Here is a 23,879-nt window from a genome sequence, read left to right on the forward strand (position 1 = left end):
TTAAATCCCCTTGAGCTCCGTGAGGCCTTTGTTTTATTTGTTAGAACATTCTGCCCTCTAGTGCCTTCTTTTATTGCAACACATTCAGTTGTTTCAACACACGGCGTGCCACTACCTTTCCATTCTTAGCGTCATGTCACTAGACCAGTAGTACCCACTTGTGTTATTGATATAGTTAGGTTGGGGGATAGGATACTACTTGGTCTCTAATCTTGTTTCTCTCCTTGGACCCTCTGTTTAACCTAGTTTTGCATGCACAGGCTTGTTAACCTGTCTGCAGCCTTCAGTTTCACAGCACAGTAGACTCCCTGTCTTACACTCTAGCTGAAGCATTTCAGCTCCCAGAATTAACCGTCCCGGGCGATTATCTTTTCACAGAAAGTAGGGGAAATGTAGTCCTTAAATTAAAAAAGTATGGGCATGTAATGCCCCTCCGATCCCGCTCGCTTCAACCACTGAGCATGAGCTCCACTGATTTGCACAAGTGCTCAGTGACAGCGAATCAGTATTCCGAGACTATTAGGCAGGCCCAAGCCATATGTAGAAAGGAGGCTGTATCCCTGCCACATCTAAGACACCAGGCAAACCGAGATGGGTAAATTGTGCGTGGCTATCTAGGAGGAATACACAAATCCCAACTGCTAATTACAACCAGTCATGTGACCACAGCCTGGCTGCAGGCACCAAATGGCTAAGGCAAGAACATGCACATTTTCTAAAAGTGGCATTTTCAGAATTGCAAGTTAAAATCCAACTTCCCTGTAAGGTAGGGTTGTAAATTGTCATTCCAGAGACACCAAACGTGAACGGCGATCTCCACCATTTGAAAATCACACTTAGAAAATGTAATAAGGCAACTCCAATGTTACCCTATGGGAGAGATAGGCCTTACAGTAGTGAAAAACACATTTGTCACTACCAGGACATGTAAATCTTCAAAGTACATGTCCTACTTTTTAGCTGTTTTGCTAGCTGTACAGGGCCTATGCTAGGGGTGGCTTATATGCATTAAAAAGGAAGATTTGGGCATGGGAAAAGGTTTATTTTGCCAGGTCGAAATGACAGTTTAAAAGTGTACACACAGACTCTGCAATAGAAGGCGTGAGACATGTTTGAGGGCTACTTAAGTGGGTGGCACAATCAGTGCTGCAGGCCCACTAGTAGCATTTAATTTAAAGGCCCTGGGTACATCGTACATTAAATATGTCATTTGGTGATAAACTAATATTACCATGTTTTAAGGAGTGAGCACAGGCACTTTAGCATTTGTTAGCAGTGGTAAAGTATGCAGAGTCCTAATGCCAGCAGAACCAAGATCAGAAAAAATGGAGAAGGAAGGTAAGAAGTTGTGGGGAAGCCCACCCTTAGGCTGGCAGGTCTAACAACAAGGGACTGGAAAACATGGTTCTAAGCCAAAGGGGGAAAAGCGCTCTCCCCTAGTCTGGTGCTAAATCCTGAATGTAAGGGCCGGGATCATTTCCTTGTGACTCAAGGAGGACCAATGAACACTGAGATTGGTAATTGTGTATCCTGTAAGTGAGGAACATCAGGAGAAGGGAGGACACAGAATATCAAATGAAAGACCCTGTACCAGCTGCACCCATGATTGCAAGCATGCTTCGTTTGGGTGAGGGGATCCGGAAGAGTTTGGCTGCACTCAACCTGGTGGCTTTGGACATCTGGGAGAAGGACCCAGATGGTCTAAGGCACATTCATCCTAAAACAATGGGATTTGTGCAGGGTGTTATTAACGATGGAGGAAATACCTGCCCTGAGGGATACTGGAGCCTTCGACACAATGGTTCTGAGGAGTACCTTTAGCTAGAGGAGATTCTTCTTGGGAACAAGGAAAGAGAGGTTTGGTAGCCATGGCAGAGAGCATGGAGTGCTTGCCAGAGTTGTGATTGAGCTCAATGGCAAGGTGGCCATGGTTAATGTTGGGGCAAGGGAAAACAAAGGTGATGTTTTTTTCTTTGGCAATGATCTGATTGTCCCTGGCCTGGTGCCAAGACCAGAAGCCTTTATGACATGGAGCATGTCAGCTGTGTTGACAAGAGCACAGCCTGCACATCAGTTTCTGAAGGAGATTGAAACCATTCCTGATTTGCAGGGACCAGCACAAGGTAGTTTACAGGAAAGGGCAGACTCCAGGAAAGCAGCGGCCATGAAGGTCATCGCTTCAGCTCCACAGGGAGAGGAGGATGAACCTCCTGAAACAGTTAAGTTGCTGGAGACTGGCTCGCTTTCAGGGCTGCAGGGTTTGCTAGCTGTTGGGGTGCCTACCAGGATGATTTCCGCAAGGTACAGGAAAAGTACCCTACGCTTGTGAGACTTCAGAAGGAAGCCCAGAAACAGGGTCAGCAATGGAGTGGTTAGGAAACACTATGTTGGATGGGAGGGTGGCCTACTATACAGTGAGTCCTGAGCTGACCTCTTGCTAGTCCTGAGCCAGGATCCAGCAAGTGGCTTGCATTCCATTGGTGCACAGGAACTTCCTGTTTTGACTGGCCCATGAAGTGACCTAGCAGAACACTTGTCATTAGAGAAAACTAGGATAGGTTGGCCAGGATACAGGAGGTGTACTGACAATCAAGGCAACTAAGTGTCAGATGGGGTAGTCATCTGTACTCTACCTTGGGCATGAGGTGGGGAATGGAAAGATTTGCCTGTTTGATTCCAAGATTCAGTTGGTGATGTAGTCGGAAGTGCCTACTACCCAGACTAAGGTGAGGGCCTTTCTTGGACTCACCAAGTATTGCAAGAACTTTTTGGCAAACTATGAACTATAGTTGTGTCATTGACTGCTCTGACCTCCAGGAAGAAACTCAGAAAAGCGATCTTGACTTAGGAGTGTCACAGGGCAATTGAGGATCTGAAAAAGGTACTATGCAATGCTCCTGTACTGAAGGCATCTGACTATAGTCAGCCTTTTATTTTATGACTGGATGCCTATGACAAAGGAATTAGAGAGCTGTTAGCTCAACTGGATGACAAAGGTAGTGAGCTTCTAGTAGCCTTTATTAGTAGGAGGTCACTACCCAGAGAACAGAACTGGGCAGCTATTGAGAACAAGAGCAATAGGGAGGGCCTTGTGTAAGTTCCCCCAGCACCTGTTTAGTATCAGGTATGTAGTGTAAACAGATCAGAAGTAATTGAAGTGGTTGATGGCTACGAAGGGAGAGAATACCAAGTTGTTGAGATAATAGCTCTTTGCAAAGGTTATATTTTGTAGTGGAGCACAGAGCTGGATCGAACCTCTGTAATGCTGATCGACTTATCTGCCAGTTTTCCCAATCTGACCACCCATTCTTTCCAGATTAGGAGTTGATTTGTGGTAGCCGAATCTCGGGGTGGCGTCTGTTGGGACAGAACAGTCCCTTGCATGGTGTCTGACGTGTACTCCTTTCCTGATTACCCTAGCTGTGTTAATGTCTGGTCTGTGGTTATGATTTTTGTTCATGAGCAAACGTGGATCATGCCTGTGCACTATGACCAAGGTCTGTCTCATGAATGCCTCTCTGCTTGAACTAGGTGGGGCGCCCAAAGCGTTACCCGCAGGCAGTAGCGGTCGGCAGTAGGTGTTTCTGTAGGACGGTGACGTGGACAGGGGGAGGGGCAGGGCGGGGGGTAGTAATGTATGGATTACGGAGTTTTACAGGTAAGTAAAAATGTAAATAAATAAATCGAATTTTGTAGCGCGTACTGCATCACCAAATGTGATGCAGTGCGCGCAACGAAATTCGTTTTATTTATTTAAAAGTTTACTTACCTGTAAAACTCCGTAATCCATACATTACTACCCCCCGCCTTGCCCCTCCCCCTGCCCACGTCACCGCCCTACAGAAACACCTACTGCCGACCGCTACTGCCCGCAGGAGGTGTGAGGCTACTGCCTTTGCCTGGAGTTAAACAATAGGATCAATAGTGCCAGAATATGTGTTTATAATCAGTAGAGTGAACAGGTCTGTGTGTCTGTGTCACTAGAGTGGTGCCTCTTGGTCCATTCTAGTAAAGGTCTGCTGCTGTGTACTTAACTCAATTATTGGCCTGCATAGGAGTATGTACAGTGAGAGGAGGTACATGTGCCTGAGAGATGATGCAATGCAGGAGGAACAGCCAGAGGCGTAACACAGGCCCCAGCAGCCTCCGCATGGGGGGGGCAAGCTCCAGGGGACCCCCTCAGCACAGCGCTCCGGCTGCTGAGCTGCCCGGAGGGGGCCCCTTCACGTGCCTAGCAGGGTGGCCCCCTCAAGTTTTGGTACGCCAGTGGGAACAGCGGGAGGAAGTGTGTGTGCCTGGAGATGAAAGAGATCAGGAGGAATAGCGTGAGTAAGTATGTGTGCCAGAGAGCTGGCACAGTGCATCAGAAATAGCCCGAGCAGTTGTGTGTGCACGCTAGGGTGTGCATTTGCCTCTGGGAGGGTACATCACGTAGGAGATAGCGTGTGATGTTGCATGCGTGAGCTAGGGTGTTTGTGTGCCTGGAAAGAGGTACAGAACATTGGAGACTGTGCGAATTCCCGTGTGCACTTATGTAGGGCACAATACACAGAAGACCGTCATTTAATTTTGGAAAACCCAGGCCTTGCTGAAGGAGCAGGGAGAGGTGAGGTGAGGTTCCCGCAGATAGATGTGTGGATTGCTGCTTTTCTGGGAGCTGGGTGGGATACACGTGGGAGGAAGGAAGAGACAGGCTCTTTGGTGCACTTCAAGGGAAGCTCTTTGATTCAGAAAAGCGGTAACTGGTTAAAGGGGCCTGAACTCATCTAAGAAAGGAGATGGGGCTGATAAGAGAATCATAAAGAGTTGGGCCAGGGCCCTTTGGCAACCATGTGAACCACATATCACTGAGGCTGGCATTCAGGTGTGAACCTTTAGTCACTCCCGTGCCCTGTGTTTGGGACTATTAAGAGTAGAGATTGTCAGTTTGTGATAGAAGCTCTCTGGAGGAAAAGCACAAAAAGGGAGTGCACACTTCAAAGTCAGCAAACCCCAGAACATGAACTTTAAAAACAAATCCAATAGTTGGCCTCTCTGCGGAGTACACTGACTGATAGCCACATATGTGCCAATTGTAGTTGGGATTCTTTGAGAAATGGGTGAAGGCAGTACACAGCCATCGAAATGTTGATAGTCTCCAAGGAAAAGAAAGCGCACTCCTTACAGGTGAGTAGATGTGGTTGTGTTTGTGAGGATGGTTATGTGAAGGAGATAAAAGAAAGTACATGCAAAAGGAGAGAGTGAAAAGAAATGCTGAAAAGGAAAGAGATGGCCTGTGAGATATGCAGAAGGAAGGAAGAAGGAAAATGAGTAACATTGTCTAAGGGAGGAGAGGCAGCAGAGGTAAGTGGTTTTAGGAGAAGAATTGAGTGATTGAGCTGCTCAGAAGACCACTGCCCTTTCCACAGAGAACATTTAATTCGCAGGCCCATATTTTCAGAACTGAGACATTTTTAATCCTAATTATTCATAAAAAAGAATTGTTACTCGTTGGTTTGCTACTGCTAACAGCCATCTGCAAATCCAATAGATCTGGCTTGTTCCAGGCACCTTTGTTGAGTGGTATGTCTGCATGCAATTACAGAAAACTCACAAACGGGCGCCCAAATATTGTTCAGGTGCCCGATGTGTCAAACTCGGGATATTAGTTTACATGTTTTTAAGTTAAGCCATAATTACGCGAGCCACGCCTCTTGTAAACAATTCCTAGTTACTTTCTTTGGCCACACCCCTTTAAGAAAAACTCTCCCAACCTTTTCACTCACTTAAAGACCTATAGAGGCGGGATCTGTTTGACAAGAAGCTGCCTTTTCAGGGTACAATGCTGTCTGTCAAGATTGCTATTAGTTACTGTAATCGTTGTTTCGCACAAGTGATAAAAAACTCCAGTAAGAAAGACAACTTTACAGCACATTGTATTACCCCCTTATCTAGAACATTCTTCACGGATAGGAATATAATTTATGCTATCCAAATGTGTCATGATTGGGTTATTTAGGCAAAGCTATCAGCAACTCTAAATATGCATTTAGCATATAAAGCAGTGTTCTAATCTTGCGCCTTGTTGCTACAGTGACGCTACAAGACATAAATAAAAAGTATTCTTATCGCGGTTAATGTAAACATAAACACATTCATGTAACACTTAGAAGACGTGCTATTATTGTTTGAGCAGGTCGAGGGGGTCCAGTTTTCACATGCTCCTAAAATTAGCGTATTGTCGCTAATATCGCCGCATGCCAGCCCTGTTGTTAGCAGGTATCACTTTACCGGAGCCATTATGGGCCCAACCTCAAACACTAAAGCTCATCCTCATAGTGTGCTTTGATACCTCCTGCTATCATCTGATAGCCTGCCTGTAGCCGGGCCAAGTTGGCTATGTCACCCCTTGCTGATTGGAGGGCTGACATTTTTGCTGACTGGAGTCATGCTATGTTTGCCAGCTCGCTGGAATAGACGCAGACGGCGATTGGGTCATGCTGCAAACATTCCTGGCCGGTGAAGCAAGTCTGTTTGTATTTTTGGTTTGCCAGGACTAATGAATTAAAAAGCTCTGGGTTGACCCTACTTTGTAGTTTGTGACAGCCTGCCACGGGCGGGGGCACCCTCTCCCCACCCCCAGGAGGAACGCAACTCGATAAATGCTCTTTGTTGGCAAGGAAGGCGCGTGGATTTGTGGAGGGAAGCGGAAAAGACCGGTCCTGCGGGCGGCAGAGGGCTGGCTCTTCGGGGAGTGCAGGTACCGGCAGCAGCTGTCCCGGCCCCTCACGCGCTGACAGCGCGCGGCCATGTAGCAGGTGCAGCCAGGCCCCCTCTCCTGTATTGACGCTTTGCTGCATAAAGGCAAAAACAAGCCAAAGCGGCGGCTGGGCCAGGATTACACAAGCGCGGACACGCTCGACTGAGTGAGGTAAGAGAACAGGTGGACGAACTCGAAGCGAACTGAAGGGAACGAGCCGGAGGACGACTGCGTTTATGTCGAAAGAAGCGCGGGTTTCACAGCCGGGTAGAGATTAGCAGAGGGACTTGTTTTTGTGAGGACTTCCCTGACCACCTGCGAGGACTGGGCAGCCCTCGTGCATAGATGCTCTTTTGTGTTTTGGGGAGGGGGGGAAGCTTTGCACCACGCGCATCTTAAAATAATAGCTCTCCTGGTTAGCATGTCCAACTATTATTAGCAACTAGATATACCGTGTAAACTAATTGTAATTATTGTTCATGCCTGCATGCATGTAGCACCATGTGTATATAACAGTGCCTGCCCTATACATGAGATTTCAAACTAAAGAGCGTTTGGTTACTCGTGTGCATTCAAGAAAAAACACATGGATGCAAGTCACACATGGGTGTAAAAAGTGTCACGTGCACTCGGGAAAAGCAGACCGTTAGTCACAAAACTAGAAATTGCGTTTTTTTCAGGGGTGCTTTGTCCATGCGACTGATGAACATCCAGCACATGCTCCAGGCATGAAAAGGGGTGTTCTCATGGGAGTTTTTTTATTGACAGAAAGGCGCCCCTTTGTGGGTATTCATAAATATTTGCGATGGCTTTTACGGTTCCTGGGGCATTTTACATTTAAATCTCGGTGAAGTAGGCAGGAATGGTGCAATAACGGGGAAAAAAGCCTCAAAATCCATTTCGGGATTATAGCAAAATTATGTAATTGGACAGAACAATTCTCTATGTGAAGGAACATCGTGTAAAATGGAATATGTGATTGTGTGATCAGCACGAATCCTGCAGACGTGCCTGTTGTAGGGGTATGGTCGTCAGCAGTATTTATGGAAGACTACCAATCTCGTTCATTTGATTCCTTGTGGTACACAAGGAAATGTATGTGATTCACCTAAAATGTGTACATATATGAATGTTGTAAGCATATACCTAGGTCAGAGTGGAAATTAGCATTTTTGGCAAATCTGAATCTCTAGTGTCTGATTTATATGTTTTAAAATCTTCATCTGCTGCATCCCTCTTTGTGCATTTCAGAGACCCCTTGAGCCTGAGCCCCCATTTTAAGCCATTTATTCCTTACAAGTATCGGACTGTGCATTATGCCTTCAATGTTGATTACACCTAAACATTCTGCATTTGTCTACACATTATTTCCCACTATATCCCAAACTCTTTTAGCATTTTATGCATGCACAAACAGTTTAAAGTGATATGGGAATGTTTTTCAAACTGTACACCCTTGTGGAAATTTCAGTTGACTAGTTAAACGTGGTTTCTACTAGGTTTCGCTACGTCATATGGGGTTTTAGACACTGGTGACCAGCAGAAACAAAACAAGAACAATCCTATTTTTTAAATACAAATATTGTAAATAGTTCCCAGACGTAAAGATATCTATCTTCAAAGAGTTTCATTGATGTCCAAGAATCATTTTACCAAGAAATTGATCCAGCAAAATATTTGTAGTTGGTCAACTAAAATTTGCAAAAGAATAAACATTTATATTTAAGAAATATATTCCAGAATACGTTAGCAAAATGCATTTTGCCAATCTATTGCACTCTTCATTACAAACTGTTACAGGAGGCATACTCTTCTAACCCAAGACGGTGCATTACAGTAGAGTCCTTCACGGGACCTACAGCACCCGGCTAATGGCCAGTGTAATACAAAGTGCTGCAAAGGGTACGCTCTCCCAGTCCAATAAACAGTGCGAAACAGAGTGATGCAGGGGCGTGCTGTTCAAGTCCAACAGACAGTGTATGACAGAGTTCTTCAGGAGGCGACCTCTCCCAGTACAAGAGACAGGGTAATACAGAGTGCTGCGGGAGCCTTGTTCTCCCAGTGCATAAAACCATGTAATCCAGAGTGCTGCAGGAGGCGTGCTCTTCCAGTCCACGAACCTGTGTGAGAGTGCTGCAAGAGTCATGCTGTCCCACTCCAATCGATAATGCAATTCGGTGTGCAGTCATAATATCGAGTTGTTTTTTTCGACTGGACAGAATATCGAGTAAAAAATATAGAATGGACATAATATCGACTAGACATAATATAGACAACAAAAATATCGACTAAAATGGATATAATATCGAATCAAAAATATAGAATGGACATAATATCGACTAGACATAATATAGACAACAAAAATATCGAATTTAAGGTAAGTTAATAATATTTTTAATTTTTTGTGTAATATTATTCTGTAGCGGGTTGTGGGTTTATAGGGGAATAGGGTGGGAAGTAATTTAAATATAATTAATTAAATCTGTAATATAATAGTAATTGTTAATTAATTATTAATTGTTAATTAATTAAAATATAATTGGTAATTAATAATAATTGATTAATTGATCAATAATTATATTTTCGTAAAATATTTTCTGTAGCGGGTTGTGGGTTTATAGGGGAATAGGGTGGGAAGTAATTTAAATATAATTAATTAAATCTGTAATATAATAGTAATTGTTAATTAATTATTAATTGTTAATTAATTAAAATATAATTGGTAATTAATAATAATTGATTAATTGATCAATAATTATATTTTAGTGAAATATTTTCGGTAGTGGGTTGTGGGTTTATAGGGGAATAGGGTGGGAAGTAATTTAAATATAATTAATTAAATCTGTAATATAATAGTAATTGTTAATTAATTATTCATTGTTAATTAATTAAAATATAATTGGTAATTAATAATAATTGATTAATTGATCAATAATTATATTTTCGTAAAATATTTTCTGTAGCGGGTTGTGGGTTTATAGGGGAATAGGGTGGGAAGTAATTTAAATTTAATTAATTAAATATGTAAATTAATAATAATTGTTAATTAATTATTATTTTGTAAATAATTAAAATATCATTGGTAATTATAAATATTTAAAGAATAAATAAATAATAATTAGTAAATTTATTTCTGTAGTGGGTTGTGAGTTTATAGGGGGATAGGGTGGGGAGTAATTTAATAATAACTAATTAAATATGTAAATTAATTACATTTGTTAATTAATTAATAATTGACCATTAAATAAAATTAACTTCGTAAATAAAAGTAATTGGTTTTGGAAATTAAATTTAAGTTTTGGGTTTTTGGGTAGAGGGGTATTTTTAGGGTTCAGGGTCAGTTTTGGGTTTTTGGGTAAAGGGGTATTTTTAGTGTTCAGGGTCAGTTTTGGGTTTTTGGGTAAAGGGGTATTTTTAGGGTTCAGCGTCAGTTTTTAGTTTTTGGGTAAAGGGGTATTTTTTATGTTCAGGGTCAGTTTTTAGTTTTTGGGTAAAGGGGTATTTTTAGGGTTCAGGGTCAGTTTTTAGTTTTTGGGTAAAGGGGTATTTTTAGGGTTCAGGGTCAGTTTGGGGTTTTTGGGGTACAGGGGTACAGTGTAAAAAGAAAGTAAAATTAAATTTAAATTAAATTAATTTAATGAAATTAAATTAAAATAAATTATATTATATTAATATGTTTATTTAATAATATGTTTATATATATATATATATATATATATATATATATATGTATTATTTTTGGTGATATAATTTTTTAATTTATATTAATTATTTATTAATATTACATTTATTTAAAAATTATTTCTAAGTTTATATTAAATATATTTATATATATTATTTTTAACCTAATTTTAAGACATTTAAAAAAATCGATATTTTGACAGTCTATATTTTTGTAAGTCGATATTTTGGAGTCGATATTTTAGTACTTACCTGTTTGAAGATAGGCAGTCGATATTTTGTCCCTCGATATTTTATCCTCGATATTTTGGTATCTCGATATTTTTGACATCGATATTATGTCAGTGATCCAATGCAATTCAAAATGCAGTATGAGATATCTTATCCAGGCATATTAGACAGTGTGATACAGTAGAATGTAATACACGAGTAACACTCTTTACTGCCTCAAATTGCTCATTACATTTACTTTGCACATGGAAACAGTTCTCCTAATAGTCAGGAGGCCTCTTCAAAGTGATTTATCCTTGCTGCACAAATTAAACCCATTGCACCCTGGTTTTGGTTAAATACATTTTTAAACAAGTGTAAAGAAAAGTGCCATAGCATAAACCATATATGCAGGTGCACATAATGTAATATGCTATTTATTACTATTTTTGAGAGAGGGGCATAATGACCGCCTCGAGGCTTCGCCTCCCGTGAGGCATAGCCGCTCCCCATACTCAACAATGGTAATAAATAGCATTATATATATGTATCTATATGTGTGTGTGTGTGCGTGTGTGCGTGTGTGTATGTATTCATATATTCACTTGAAAACACAGGATTATCAATTAGTACTGTTATACAGCACTGAAATACCACTTACGCACATACTAATTGCAATGTTTATGTTCTCATCCTTGATGCAACAGATGCAATTTACTAATGTCATAAATGACCTTACAGGTCAGAATACATAGCACATTACCATTAATACTGTCAATGAGACAACTGTGACCACAGTATTATTTAATGGTCTGAAGATGTGTTGGTATTGAATTACATAATTTTACGTGTTGTTACATATTGGTATGGATATTGGGCGGTCATACATATTGCGTTTGGTGCATGAGTTATGGTTTGCATGCCTGTTTTGTGAGATGTGCATTGTGGAGCTAACTTTAACTGGCACAGTTCAGTGGTTTTCCTTATGATTCATATATATAAATGTACTTTAATGGTGTTCTATACCATGAGGGTTTATAACCAATCTTAATCATAACTTCAATCTAAATGTAGTTTGATTCAGTAAATTGATTTTTTTCGATGATATGCTACATCTGACTTCCACGAAAGGATTCCATTCCCTGTTGTGCAAGGCCTTTAGTTCTGTGAAGTGGGGTTTGGCAGCACAGCCATGCTGTAGGACAGACCTGCAGCGAACCTGCTATGGGCAGCCAACCCCCTGCTGCACACAGCTTTCATCTATATGCGTTGAAGTTTGTTCACGGGGCCTGGCCTACGGCCAAACTATGTGATCAACTCTCCATGGGCTAGCAGCCTGCTGTGGGCAGCAAGCCCTGATGTGCAGTAGGGTTGGATGCAGGACCTGACTTCCGCAGGCCCTGCACAGAACCTACCATGAGAGGACAAGATGGAGCTCGCCTCTTTTAGTTATTTATTTATATATGGTTTATTAGCATTATTTTTTATTATCATTTAAAATATTGTGTTATTTATTTATTTCGGGTTTTGCGGTGGTTCAATGGTGGTCCAACTGCCAAAGTTGTAATAAGGTGGTTGGATCACAAGTGTGGCAGTGGATGGACCGCCACCCCAGCACCACCATGAGTTTTGCGGGTCATGGACCGCCAAACTCATAATCAGACCCTAAGTGTCTGCTGAATGTAATGCAAACCTGTAAAACTACAACAAAGTTAATAGCAAATCAAATGTTTTTACCCTTCCCCTCCCCTTTAAAATTTGCATTCCTTGTGGGATCTGCATGAAACCTGACATTTTGCACAGGTTGTACAGCATCAAAGTTATAGCCAAATAAAAACTTTCTGCCCCCCCTCTTAAACTTTGCCACCCCATGATGGATCTGTACAAAACATACTCGCAGAAGACCAAAAATGCTAAATATTTGCAAAATGTAATGTGTATTTTGTAATGTTAACACAAGGAGATGATGGATGGAGCGCTGAAACATTTGAGACACTCACCCAAAGTCACAGACCTGGGTTGAATCTGTCATTGTTCTTTAGCTCACTTTATTGTTCTTTAGCTTACTTCGCCACCCCAGTTCAGACCCAGCTATATGCATCTCAGTCTTAACCCTGTGCCTCATGGGAACAGTCCAGCCTGAACTGCCAAGCCAGGTCTTTTCTGGACTGAAAACAAGCATCATGGGACCGGTTTCGAAGTAACACCTCCTCATCAGCCATGCTAGCTTGAATCCAGTAGCAAAGTGAGCAAGGGACCCATGTCTGGGCATACCCTGCCAACTTAGGGCAAACAAAGCAAACACAAGGAGAGGATGGACGGAGCGCTGAAACTTTTCAGACACTCACCCCCAGTCACAGATCTGGGTTGAATTCATCATCGTTCTTTAGCTCAGTTCACCACCCCAGTTCAGACCCAGCTATATGCAAATCAGTCATGACCCTGTGCTTCATGGGATCAGTCCAGCCTGAACTGACAAGCAGGTCTTTCCTGGACCGGAAACAAGCATCTTGGGACTGGTTTCGGGTTAACACCCCTTCATCCAGGCTAGCTTGAATCCAGTGGCAAAGTGAGCAAGGGACCCTTGTCTGGGCATACCCTGCCAATTTAGGACGAACAAAGCAAACACAAGCAGATGATGGACGGAGCACTGCAACTTTTCAGACATGTACCACCAGTCACAGATCTGGCTTTAATCCATCATCGTACTTTAGCTCACTTCACCACCCCAGTTCAGACCCAGCTATATGTAAATCACTCTTGACCCTGTGCATCAAGAGAACAGTCCAGCCTGAACAGCCAAACCAGGTCTTCCCTGGATCGGAAACAAGCATCCTGGGACCGGTTTCGGGTAACAGCCCTCATCAGATAGGCTAGCTTGAATCCAGTGGCAAAGTGAGCACGGGACACATGTCTGGGCATAGCCTGCCAACTTAGGGCGAACAAAGGAAACACAAGGAGATGATGCCACAGTCTTTAGTCAATTATTAACACATTAACATTTTTCACCCCTTTAACTCTGCTTCCTCTTGACAAATATGCATACATTTATAAATACCATAAGAAAGATAAACATGCTAAGTGTGTGGTTAATTTCATGAACATTTGTCAAACAGTGATAAAGTTGTAGGCAAATCAAAAAACACGTATTTTCAACAATCTCAATATCTTTAAATTTGTAACCCTTTCAAGCCCACTGACGTTTGCTGAGCGAATTTCCCTAAAACTACTAATACCATTTACACCAAAACAAGGAAAGGCACTTCCCTGAGTGAAATTCAACTTTCACAACAAATTTTGTATATTTCCGTTCAGCGTTTTTGTTGTTGTGGAGAGTGAAGATTCCTATGGGAGTTAAAAGGAGAAACCCTGCTTTTTCGACTACCCCGACCATTTACATTCAGGTCCCTTCTTGACAAATCTGCATGAAACCTTGCATGCTAAACATAAAACTGTTGACATTTTCTCTTGGAGACTTCCATACCTATTCATCATATGGCGCTAAAGTTATTAGTAAAAACATAAGATGACTTTTCAGTGGAAACTCTGACCTAACTATAAATACAAACTCAAAAATACATTTAAAAAGTATATTATGTTTAGTTTAAGCAAAGCAAACGTACATCCATATATGGACTGTTAGGTGGGCAAGCCACTTGAGAAGTAAAAACTCTCTCCCAGTGGTATACTTATTAATGTTGTGGTTTTACATTGCTAAGAGGAGCATTAAGGTTTTCCTTTTTATGGAAAAGATGAGGAAAAAGCAAACTTGAAAGCCTGAGGCAGATTTGGGGTTTTCCATACTCTTTCTCGTATAATTTTGATCATTTGCCATGTATTTGGAGAACTTGTAATTAAGAAATAGACCGTGGAATACATACCTCGTTGTATCAAACAGTAATGAATTAATGCATGTATAAACGTTAGTCGTGATGTGCTACTTGCTACTGTTAGCTGCTTCTGTGTGGTTTGTATAGAGAGGAACCGTAAACAGTTTCAGCACATGCAAAGTGAAATATTAGTTCACAGTAATGAAGCAAGATAACCATTTAAAGCTTGTAGTTCGAAATATATTTGGTTTGAAACATATAGTGAAAAACATTTTGATCACATTTTGAAGCCTCTGCCCTATGTTTTGTTTGAAAATATTTACTAGAAAAAAAGATGCCTGTTTAATATATGTGTATTAAGCACCAGAGTATTGGTACAACTAAAGAGTAGGATTCAGGGCTAGGCCACTTGAGATTCGAAAATCCCCCCCAGGTTTCTCTCATATGAAGCCAACGCCATGCTTCCACAAAAATTAATTTGACTTTAATTTATCACAATAAACATTCATAATGTTAATTCAAGCCTGATAATTAGTAATTCTGAAACCTATAAGACGCCAGCAGTTTCTGGTGACAGAATGTAGAAAAATATGAATACTGCTGTATATTTTGAATCATTTAGGACTGCTTGTGCTGACTGCGTTGGGCCCAGATCTGCAGCACTCTGTCTTTTGCCCAAGTGGATGGGTAGGCCGGCACTCCCTTATCAGATGGCGGAAGTCTGACAGGTAGCTGCCATAGGGTGGGAGAACGAAGTCAAGCTCGCTCCCACCAGGGAGGACGGTGCACTGATTAATTTATGCAGATGGTTGAAAGTGGTGGGCATCAGCACTTTTGTCTGGGAACAAGGAATTATTTATCTTCATGAGACTTTGACCAATTTAACAGACAGAAAAACAGAAAAGGGACAAAGAAGTAGGAAGAGAAAGATAGGAAGTGTATGACAGGGAGACACCAGTGACATAAAGTACGAGTGGGATAAAGAGGAAATAAATGAACAACTGGCTTGAGGTGGAAAAAAGACTTGGCAGACTCTGCATTCAGCAATCCCAGCTGTCAGTGCAGGTGTGAGGCTCCTAATTAACATTTTGGACCCTGCATGTATTGTCTTTCAGATTAGGTACTGGGGAGCAGCCACGGCCGGTGGTAGGTGTAACTGCAGGGCGGTGACGTAGGGAGGGGGAGGGGCAGGGTGGGGGTAGTAATGCGATGCAGTGCGCGCAATGAAATTCGTTTTATTAATTTATATGTTTACTTAACTGTTAAAGTCCGTAATCCATACATTAATACCCCCCACCCTGCCCCTCCCCCTCCCTACGTCACCGCCCTGCAGTTACACCTACCACCGGCCGTGGCTGGGTAAGTAAACATATAAATTAATAAAACGAATTTCGTTGCGCGCACTGCATCGCATTTGGTGATGCAGTGCACACAAAGAAATTCGTTTTATTAATTGATATGTTTACTTACCTGTTAAAGTCCGTAATCCATACATTACAACCCCCCACCCTGCCCCTCCTCCTCCCTGTGTCACCGCCCTGCAGTTACACCTACCACCGGCCGTGGCTGCTGGAGAGGTGGCTGGTGGACCCTGGAGGTTGCAGATGGTCTGGTACCGGGAATTACTTGACAGGTCACCACCAATATGTGCACTGGCACATGGCACATCACATCGGAATATCCACACTCGACACCACTGCACTGCACAGTCCTTCATTACAGCATGAATATAGGCTTCTTGAATTTCTGCCACCGTATGCCGTGATTGCATCTGCACAGACACCATGGTTTCTGCACTAAATGAGTACCAAGTACAGTGCATCTGCTCGCTATCATATTCCGCATACCGCTGCACAGATTATTTGGTATGCAGCTTGGTCAGTGGTGTGGAGTCCCAGCAGGGCCTGGTTCCCACTTCAAATGAAATGCCTGTCAAAATCTGTACTCATAAAGTTATATCCAGACACCCAACAACCTCCAAAACAGCAACACTATTTTGTAAACATAAGATTGACACTATCAATTAAAAAGCACAGTAGACAACACACATCAGCAGAAGAGATAATTAAAATAATCAAAAAGGGCAAATCTAATGGGGCGCCAGGCCCGAATGGCATCCCACAAGCAGTTTATAAATATGCACCAGAATTTTGGGGCCCACGCCTAGCGAAACTGTTTGCAGACGTGCAAAGTTGCAATCAAGTCCCCGAAAGTTGGCAAGGATCTATAGTTATGCCAATATACAAAGGTGGTGAAAGATCAAATCCGACCAACTATAGATTAATTGCACTGCAGGACGTAGAGGCAAAATACTTTGCTTCGCTACTTTTAAACGACTTGGTAACTTGGACAGATGAAAGAGAGTTGATCCCTATCAACCAAACAGGGTTCAGAAAAGGGATTGGTACAACATCAAATATCCTATCCATCAGCATAATAGCGGAAAAATGTTTGAGTAGAAAACAGGATTTGAACTTGTGTTTCATAGATCTTCAAGCGGCCTTCGACAGTGTTGACCGGAACCTGTTATGGTCGAAATTAATAGCATGGTCTATCCCAGAGAACATCTTGAGGGGCCTGTTGTTATTCTATTCCGACACCTGGTCGCAAGTCAAAATAGGGGATGCATCCCGGCTGTCGAGAAAAGTGTTTACATCGATCGGCTTAAAACAAGGGTGTGTCCTTGCGCCTCATCTATTCAACTTTTTCATCTCAGACCTCACCGGGAAATTGAACAACTGTCGGGCACATCCTCCGAAATTAGGTAATTTGCAGCTTACACATTTAGCATATGCCGATGATATCGTCCTTATGAGTCTAACGAAGGTGGGTCTAATTAGACTAGCAACAGAACTCTCAGCTTTCCTGTCGGTAAATAAGTTGGCTCTAAATGCTACAAAAACGAAAACAATGTTAATAACCAACCGTCGTGTATCACAACACTCTATCTGGTTAGAAGGTAAACCGTTGGAGAAAGTCTCGAATTATAAATATCTGGGTTACTATATCGACGATAAGCTCAACTTATTGGCCCAGAAAAAATATCTGACGCAAAGAGCGGGAGCTTTAATATTCGGGCTAAGCACTCTTTCAAAGAAATTGGAAGGACCATCATTAAAACCACTATTAACTGTGATGGCGAATAAGGTTCTTCTCACGCTGACGTATGCAAGTGCAGCAATGTACGGAAAGGATGCGGACCTATTAAACAGCTTAATAACTAAAATTTATAAAAAGGTACTCCGACTACCCAACAAGGCTTCACCTGCGCAAATGCGCCTCGAATTTGGCCTAAAAAACGAAACATTGGGAAGACTATATTCGTATATCAAGGTGTGGTACCAGATTATGAAAAAAGCAACTGTCAATAATCTTAATACTTTTCTTTGGCAGGAGCTGAAAACACATAAAAACTCAAAAGCAAATCAATTTTTAACGCATGCATTGGTGGCAACATGCTCCGCAAATCTTTGGGACAAAAACTTGCCATTTGCCGCATTAAAACAGGCTCTAAATAAAGTGGCAAAATTTCACTCCTTGGTTACGGACAAAGACATTTTCTTGCACTGTTCCCACTCTTGGGCCGTGATAAATGGTTATAAGGCACTTACCCCTGCATTTTACTTGGAAACAACCTACTCGATCTTTATTAAGAAAAAGCTGATGGACCTGAGATTTGGTAAATTTCCAACCTTAGCTGAGGAGCCCGCCTGGAAGCAGCACGAAGCCGTCATCTGCCGACTGTGTGGTAGTCCCAAAGAAGATCTAATCCATATCATTTGTCATTGCAAAATGTTAAGTAAGGAATGGTTATACTTCTTAAAGCATTCCTTTCGGATTAACAGGTTACGGACATGTAGATCCGCCATTATTGGAGGTCTGGACTCAACCGCCCCTCTAATACACTGCAAGCTGTTAAAGTTCTTGCAGAGATTTGAGAATCGCCTTAAAACTGCTGGAAGTCTTCAAATTGTTGATGGCTAATTCCTCACACCTCATTTTTGTTTTAATTACTAAATTTTTAATGTGATTGTTTTCTGTTTTAATGAATATTTTAAAAGTTTTTTTTGTTTTGTTTTTTTATTTGGTTGTGCGCTGTTAACGAAATTGTTATGGTTTTAATTAACTAAACAATAAAGTTCAAATTTCAATTTCAAATTTCAAACATCAGCTTGCCAAGAGTTTTAAGTAACAAGAAGGAGAAACGCAGCGTTAGAAAAGCATTGTAAATCAGAATCAAAACAATATCTTGCAACCTCTGCACCTTCTCCTCGTCAAGGAAATGCATCTCTAAACCCATGAAACAAGACCGCGGAGCACCCACAAACCACCAAGACAGCATACACAGTTTTACAGCAGTCACTTAAATCATAAGATCACTAACATGCCCCATCCAGGCCAGGAAGGAAGGCACTGGCTGTTTCACTAGTGAACATCTTTTTTTCCTTGTATACCTTCAGTTTCTCATGGAGACTGAGCACAGCTATCACCTCCTTACTAGTCAAATCTTTTTTTTAATCTAGCAATGCCCTCTTTCTAGTGAGAATATAAATTCAATTTCATGAAGCTTTATTCGGTGTATTCACAAGTAATGACCATAAAAGCAAACAAGCAAAATGTTAACAGTAGAGAAACACATAAGTTAAAAAATTACATGAAGAATTTAAAAAATCATACTCTTCCTGAGTTGAATAGACTTACATAAAAACGTTGCAATAAAAAAACCTTTGTCCGGCGAGTTCAGTTCATAGATCATATTCATGGCATCCTCCACATTAAAAATAGCATATTTTTGGGAAAGTGGTTTTAAATAGACAATCCTCAAATTCATAAATAATGTGCAAATTAGCAAAAAGTGCCGAGTACTCTGCTTAGAGTGGCCATCACATGGACATGGTCCAGCCGGCTGTCTCTTTAATTGTGGAAAAACCACCAAACCATGGGTTATCCACAGCCTAAGCCTCGTCAAAACAAACCTATGGGCTGGTTTGGTTACCAGACTCAGATACGTTTGAAAGCCACCGGTTTGCACATATTTGTTATACGTGGTAACCGTAGTAAGGCGCCCACTTAGGGCATCGCGTTTTTGGGCTCGATATGCCAAGAAAATGTTTTTCAAGTCCAACTTGGAGTAGTTTCCCACAGAGCCGGGGTCTGCAACAATGTTTAATCCAAATATCTTTTGAAAGCTGTCCACAATATAACTGAGCCATGGTATCTTTAGAAAATAGTCCAGTTTCAGGCAGTCCACAATGATAGATCGGTTAAAAGCTCTCTCATCTGTAGTCCAAATGGCCCTCCATAGCAATAACGGTCTTAACATAATCAGGTCACTTAAGTAAGTAACTCCGACCTCCCTATGGGTAAGATCAGTGGAGGCAGAGATGGGGACACAAAGCAATTTTTTCAAAAAAACAGTTTTCTTCCCTTTGCAGGCAATCGACATTTGAATGACCCCATAACCCTGCCCCATATAAAGCAATTGAAACACTTTTCGCTTTATAAATTTGTATCATTTCATTAATTCTTCTATCACCAATCTTGTTTGCAAATTTAAAAATACCGTAGGAACTTTTCTTCATTTTAGACCTTACATTATGTAAATCATGGGACCAACTGTCATTATGGGAGAAGATGACACCCAGGTAGCAACATTTTTCCACATCCTGGACTTTCTCCTCATCAATAAAGAAGACATTGTTTTTCCTATTTCTATCTCCACATACCATCGTATGGGTTTTGCTTTTATTTATGACCAGCCTCCTCTTACTGATAAAATCAGAAAACTGGTTCATCAGCCGCTGCAGGCCTATCGGGGTCCTTGACAGGAGCACAGCCAGGGACAGACCAGTCCTTAAAAGGCCGTGGCACAAGCTTACGTTGGAAGAGTTCTACGGTATATTAGAGCGGAAACCTCTGAGTAATTTCACTAATGTGGAACAAGGTTACCAACAGTTCTGCGCTTGGATCACCGACGCCCTGGATTCTCTTATACCTCTACGATGGGCGAAAGGCCGGACAAAAACACCTAGTCCCTGGTATAATGAGTCTCTCGCAGAATTGAAAAAATCTTGCCGTAAAACAGAGAGGGAATGGAGATGATCATATGACCCTGCTCTGAAAACCCGGTACTTCACTGAGCTGAAACTGTACCATAGAGCTATCTGCAGAGCTAGAGCTGCATTCTACGCTCATGAATTTGCTACCAGCACCAACCGTTCAAAACTGATTTTCAAGGTACTGAAGGACCTTATGAAAAACAGATCCTCATCAGAGGTGATTTGCACAGATTCTCACTGTGATAAATTGGCCTCCTTTTTTGTGGAGAAAGTGGAAAAAATATATCATGGGTTCGACACACTCCACCAGGATCGAGAAGCTACTGTCTCTGATACGTCGGATCATGAGCCCCTGGCTATCTTACCTGAACTGTCGGTTGAGGCCTTCGACAGGTTCAGCCTTAAGGTCAAGTCAGGCTCCCCTGCGGACCCGTTAAAGCCAGCCTTCATTAACACACTTTCCCCGCTGTGCCGTAACCCCATATTGGATCTCATCAATATGTCTCTGTCTTGTGGAACGGTACCCGTGGCTTGGAAACAGGCAGTGGTCACTCCTATATTAAAAAAAGCCAACTCTGACCCCCGACTGCCAGAAAACTACCGACCTATCTCCCTGTTGCCTTGGATCGCTAAAGTAACAGAAGCCCACGTCAACTCTGTTCTGTCTGAGCATCTGGTTCGTAACCAGATTTTGAATCCCAGTCAGAACGGCTTCCGGTCAGGACACAGTACCGAGACGGCATTACTCTACATCTTGGAACATCTCCGCCAGGTACTTGACTCAGGTCATACTGCAGCGCTTATACTACTAGATCTAAGCGCTGCCTTCGATACTGTGTCCCACCAAATACTTATCCAACGCTTACAGGAGGCGGGAGTGACGGATGTCGCTCTCCAGTGGTTTCGGTCCTTTCTGGCAGACCGTTCCTTTAAAGTGGCTATACCACCTGGCCAATCCGCCACCTATCCCCTGAAGCTGGGGGTACCACAGGGATCTTCGTTGAGCCCTACAATGTTCAACCTCTATGTGAAACCGTTGGCTGGTGTCGTCAAACAGTGGGGTCTTACGATGGCCTCATATGCGGACGACACACAGCTAGCAGTGACACTTAGTGGAGACCCTGAGGTGGCGGCCCCCAGATTCCGCGCGGGTCTCTTGGCAGTAGCTAGCTGGCTTCGCACCAACTGCCTCCAGTTGAATGCCACCAAAACGGAGGTGTTGGTTCTAGGGAAGCACGCTGAGCTATGGGGTAACCAGTGGTGGCCATCAGAGCTTGGTGTCACTCCTATTCCAGCTGCTGGAGTGAGAAATCTAGGAGTCTGGGTGGATTCCGCGCTCACCTTCAGGGACCACACCAAGAAGGTGGCTGCCACGTGCTACGGAATATTGCGCGGTATTAGGCCGGTTTTAAAGTACTTTGATCCCCCTACCAGACAGCTCGTAGTCCAGGCCTCAATACTATCTCGGCTGGACTACGGCAGTTCATTGCTGTTAGGGGTGAATCAAGCGGAGGCCTCTAGGCTCCAAAGAGTACAAAATGCCGCGGCACGGGCCATTGTGGGCCTCCCCAGACATTGCTCAGTGTCTGGTACCATCATGGCCTTGCATTGGCTCCCGGTCAGACAGCGAATTAAGTTCAAGGCGCTGTGTCTGGCCTTCAAAATTTTGAAATCTTCTTCGCCGCCGGCACTCTCCAATCTCCTCACGCCCTATGTGCCTTCGAGATCCTTGAGATCTGAGGGGCTTCATTTGGCCATCTGTCCACGCTTTAAGTTGAGCAGAATAGGTGGCTGTTCCTTTAGGGTGCTAGCGGCAGGCCTATGGAATTCGCTCCCGGTTCACATCCGAGCTCTTGAGGATTTGCTCGCCTTCAGGCAGGCGATTAAAACTTTCCTGTTTCCAGTGTCTAGTTAATTTCTTTTCTTTTATTGTGTGTTATGTTACAGCGTCTGTCAAAGCGCCAGGACGCCCCTTTGCTGGGGCAGCTGCGCGCTATAAAAATATAAATAACATAACATAACATAACAGCGTCGTCTGCATATTGCAGAACTGGGACACTTGTACCGCCGAACTTGGGGGCATCTGCCTGAACTGTTTTCAGGGTCTGATCAACTGCATTTATAAATAAGGTAAACAGAAAAGGGGCTAAGACACAGCCCTGTCTTATACCACGTTTAACATCGAAGTTAGGGGTACATTCCCCCCCAACCCCAAAGCGCACACAAGTTTGCATTTTATCATATAATCTAGCTAGGAAGAAAATGATAGCCTTGGGTGCTCCAAGTTCCAACAGAACTGGCCAAAGAATTAAGTGGTCCACCAGATCAAATGCGCTACTCAGATCGGCAAAGCAAAGATATAAGGTACCAGGCTTGGCCCTGGTATACTTTCCGATAATTAATTCTAAGTTCAGGCATTGGTCAAGCGTACCACGTCCCCTTCTCAAACCGTATTGAGAATCCGACTGAATTCCCTTTTCATCTGCCCACTCCTCCAGCCTGTACATCAGCACTCTGCTCATAATTTTTATTGAGGAGTCTAACAAGCTAATCGGGCGGTAGTTACCAGCTACAGCCTTGTCCCCTTTTTTGTAAAGTGGGACAATGATAGAATATCAAAGCTAAGACTTAGGAAATCAAAGGAGACGGCTACCCTCCAGCACCATTACTTTCTTATGTGATATCTTTTCATCTGAGGTCAAAACCACCATTATTGTATGGGTTCTATTAGATTTCTAAAGTCTGATTCTCGAGGGCAGTTTTGCAGTTTTCTCACCAATTGAAGCATGACTCCTTACTGAAGCTCCATAAGATAAGGCAGCATTTTTAACCATCACCTAAGTGACGATTCCTCTCGGTTCATAGGGGTGACACCCATAGCTCAAAGGTTCAATACACTGTCTCTCACACCATTTATGAAACTGCTCAGCTATTATAGAACTGTTTAGTTTTCATCCCATGACCTTCTGATGCCTGTATCATGGTGGAGCTGCCTATCAATTCGGGTTCCATCCACACCACTCGGGTGGTCAGGCTTTGCACCTTCCACTCCACCGCTCTAATGCCACTTTGATGTTTCCCATCTTCTGTGCACGATCTGCATGCAATGCAAAAACAACAGGGTGATGGGAAGATTTATTGTATTAATCTCAGCAACTGGCAATCACTCGGCCCCATCCCAGTCCATTGTTTTTCGCCCACCATGCCACCTCAGTTTAGACCCAGCCATATGCAAATCAGTCTTGACCCTGCTCCTCATGGAGAAAGTGCAGCCTGAACTGCCAAGCCAGGTCCTCACCGAACACAGAATACATGATTTGGAGTACCTATCTATATATCTTAAGAAGGTATTCACCTTGT

The 23,879-nt window shown here is 42.5% G+C and overlaps 1 protein-coding gene across 2 annotated transcripts in view; it reads left to right on the top strand.

Moving 5' to 3' along the window:
- Positions 1–6,774: 6,774 nt before the first annotated feature.
- MAP3K7CL (MAP3K7 C-terminal like) overlaps positions 6,775–23,879 on the top strand; it is a 177,051-nt gene continuing 159,946 nt past the window's right edge. For both annotated transcript variants that reach the window (XM_078658385.1, XM_078658386.1), the window contains exon 1: positions 6,775–6,910. The gene's annotated coding sequence lies outside the window, so the exon portion shown is untranslated. The remainder of the gene's footprint in view (positions 6,911–23,879) is intronic.

This window comes from Lissotriton helveticus, chromosome 8 (genome assembly GCF_964261635.1).
Source record: "Lissotriton helveticus chromosome 8, aLisHel1.1, whole genome shotgun sequence".
Classification (NCBI taxonomy): domain Eukaryota; kingdom Metazoa; phylum Chordata; class Amphibia; order Caudata; family Salamandridae; genus Lissotriton; species Lissotriton helveticus.